The sequence below is a fragment of the Rhamphochromis longiceps genome, linkage group LG1 (genome assembly GCF_057381845.1).
Source record: "Rhamphochromis longiceps isolate RC_006_pf linkage group LG1, R_longiceps_female_GT1.1, whole genome shotgun sequence".
In the NCBI taxonomy this organism is placed as follows: domain Eukaryota; kingdom Metazoa; phylum Chordata; class Actinopteri; order Cichliformes; family Cichlidae; genus Rhamphochromis; species Rhamphochromis longiceps.
The window spans coordinates 449,555-453,000 of NC_140557.1; the positions used below are offsets into that span (position 1 = coordinate 449,555).

General features: G+C 35.9%; 1 long non-coding RNA gene across 3 annotated transcripts in view; it reads left to right on the plus strand.

Annotated features, from left to right (window-relative positions):
• The first annotated feature begins 2,198 nt into the window (after window positions 1-2,198).
• The window catches only part of LOC146678022 (uncharacterized), a 3,291-nt gene continuing 2,043 nt past the window's right edge, over window positions 2,199-3,446 (plus strand). Inside the window, exons 1-3 of one of the 3 annotated variants that reach the window (XR_014911511.1) lie at window positions 2,199-2,335; window positions 3,033-3,098; window positions 3,443-3,446. The exon at window positions 3,443-3,446 is cut by the window's right edge and continues 151 nt beyond it. This is a non-coding gene — a long non-coding RNA (uncharacterized LOC146678022). Of the gene's footprint in view, window positions 2,492-2,963; window positions 3,099-3,442 lie in introns of those variants that run through there. The other 2 variants (XR_014911884.1, XR_014910391.1) reach the window with 2 other exon arrangements.

The window sequence follows — 3,446 nt, forward strand, 5'->3', positions numbered from 1 at the left end:
TTACACTGGGGAAAATGTGTAAGAAATAATGATGTGGATGATCATGGGGGTCTGGATTGAAGTGTTCCTATAAGAATTCTACTAGTGTAAGCAATTTATTTCTTAACACATAGTTCATATTGTTTAAGACATGCAATATATCTGCCAAGTTTGATGCGAAATATGGCTTTAACACAGTATTGCCCACACAACAGGTTAAATGAAATATTTCTGCCCCATGAACAAACCTACTCACCATCTAAAACTGAACAGAAACACAAACAAAGCATTTTTATTTAGACTTTCGATGAACTTGGAGAGCTTTAGAAAACAAGAAAAGTAGAAACTCTATTTTATATATACACAAAATAATAAAAATAGCATTTTAGATAACATCTGATTTTAGCTGTTTATTTAAAGCATTTTTTAAACCCACACTAATGAGGAAACTCTCCACCATTCATAACTTCCCAGCACAAGTCTTGAGCAAGGCAACAGAAACAATATGCTTTGTCACAACTGTTGGTGTTTTAATCAGCTAAAACTGAACTAAGACATGAGAGCTGTGAATAAATATTCATGGGCCTAAGGTTGTACTTATTCTTAAGCACAAATATTTAGTGTTGCCACACTTTTAACCTGCTGATATGTTGACAGATTAAAAGTTTTCTCGTGTCCCATCCCCAATCGGACCAGGAGTGACATGATTAGCCACATGTTCTCCTTAAATTGCTCGCTGTATGAGTAGTGTCCAAAAAGGATGTGGGCTTTACAGATAATTGGGAAACTTGGAAAATCCTGATCTTTTAGGTGAGTTTGAATGCAGCAGCTCTCATTTCTAGAAATCTGGTCAAATCTATTAACACCCCCCAAAAATGTAACGATCTATAGAGATTGTGTCTTCTCCCAGACCAACAAAAACAAACTAAAAACCAGCAAAAAATTATTTAAGCATATGAAAAATCACGAAGAAAAAACAATATAGTATCCACAACTACATCAAAGAGTAAAACAGTGAAATGTGGATTATTAAACATTAGGTCTCTCTCTTCTACATCCCTGTTAGTATGTGAAAAAATAATTGATCAACAAACTGATTTACTCTGCATTATAGAAACCTGGTTACAGCAGAATGATTATATTAATTTATGGGCGGGACCCTTTCAGGGTTTCTGGTTCCACAGCTACACACCATTGGTAATCAATGCACCTGCCTATAATGATCCCAATTGTGGCCGCTACTTGAGGTAGTGGCAGACTGGCATTCTTCCCTGGAAGGTTGAACTACTCAGTTGGTAAAGCCCTGGCTGCTTAGGTTGCAGGGAGAAGAACAATGATTAAATTGTCTCCTGTTTATCTCCCTGTACAGATCTTCCCTGGAGTGTTTGGTGAGCCTGCCTGATCTGAGTGAGTGTGGAGTGTTTGAAATGTTATGGATTTCTGGACTCCGTTCTCCCTGGAGCCTAGTCTTTTCCCCCTGTCAGTACTGTGTATATATGTCAATGTTCACTGTAAATAGACACTTAACTAGACTTAACGCACCACTTTGACCACAGTGTCAGTCTTGTTCTTACATATGGCATAGACACTGAACATTCAATAGCATTTCCTGAAAACCCTCTTTTCAACTCGATTCAACTTTATCCACTGTTTGAATTTTTCAGTTCAGTTTTATTAATATAGTACCAAATAATCACCAACAGCTGCCTCAAGGTGCTTAATATTACAGAGAAACCCTAACAATCAAACAGCCCTTCATGAGCAAGCACTTTTGTGGCTATGGGAAGGAGAAACTCCCTCTTAATAGTGCAAAACCTCTAGCAGAACCAGGCTGAAGAAGAGGTATGCATCTGCCAAAACCGGTTGAGAGATATTTTAGAACTATTGTGTAAATGGAAGAAAGCAGTTCCACATATTTGTTTTATATGCACATTGACGGACATGTCCTAATGACTTCAAGATTCCTCACCGTGTTACTGGAGGCCAAGGTAATGCCATCTACACTCAAAAAAATGAATGAGGTGGATTGTTCAGTGTATATTAATTATTTATTTTCATTTTACTTAAAATATATGTTTTTGTTAAGTTAACATATGTTTTTCTAATCAAGTCTACGTAATTGTGTCTATTATTCAACGTACATAATACTAATGTGTTACTTGATCGCATAACATTTAAGTTAAGTCAATTAGGATCGATATACCTTGTATATCCACAAGGTGGCAGTAATGCAAAAACAGTTGTAATGAAACCGCGCAGAACAAGAAGGTTTCACGGCTTGTGCCTGCTCATGCACAAGACTTCAAATTTAACTGAAAAAGGCTGTTTTGGCGCCAAGCTGCTGTTTCTTTGAGAGGTAAGACCACTTTTTTCTTTGACTATGTTGTGTAGTATCTATATGTCCAGCATGGTTATATTTTGCGTTTGTCTTACAAGACATGTTATATCGTTTGCGTGTGCTTGTTTTACATTAGTTTTACTGGGTCCTGGACATGCTTATTTTGTGGACTGTGTAAGAAACATTTTTATTGTTTTTTGTTTTATTAAGGGATTAGCTACAGGGGTTCATGGGGTTATTCTTTCAAGGGGTTATTTTTCCATTTGCTTTCTTGGGATTCCTTTTCTGTAATCCGAGAGTCGGAAATATCGAATAGGATAGCAAGGATAGCATAAAGTGACATTTAAAATCCAAAAAGTCAAGGGCGAAAGCCACTGTGACACCATTGTTCTGCTCTATCAGTAATCTGTATTATGTAAAAATGGTCTGTAAATACAGCATGTTTCCTAGCGGAGTTATACATATCAATGTAGTTATAAATTACAGTTTGTGAAAGTACACACTTACTTTTTTTAATAAAATTATTCAAGACATATGAGTGGACAGACAATGGAGGTCGACAGACCTGGTGATAATTGCTTCTATAGAAAGTTAGCACATGGCAGTGTCAATCTCTTGCTTTTCTTCTGAGTAGTATTTTATTTAGTTGTAATTCAAACAATAATTTGCTTCTTGAAATTAAGGAATTAATTTTTTTTTTCTTTATAAATCTCAGATCCTGCCTTTACCTGCTCCCTCCTATACTGATGTGGTGTATGTGGTATTGCTGAGCTTGTATGTGGTATGTGAACTGTTAACTTATAAAACAGTTTTGTTTTTAAAAGTATAAGTTTTCTTTTGTGACCCATCCCATGCCCCTGTTATTTCTTCTCCACATCTGAACCATGGTTGCAGTTCAAGGGCCTGAGGCATGAAATTCTTTTCAGATCAGCTGTGATCAATATTTTTTGGAACTTGATAAATAACAATAAAAGCTGTAATGGCTCCATTAGCATTTTGTGTAAATGTTTGTGTTAAAATTATAGCTTTAATGAGGTCTTACTACATTAGTTTTAGTTTGTATATGTGTACATATAGTATGTATATTTACAGTACAGTATGTTGTGTTTGTTGACATATTTTCAGGTGG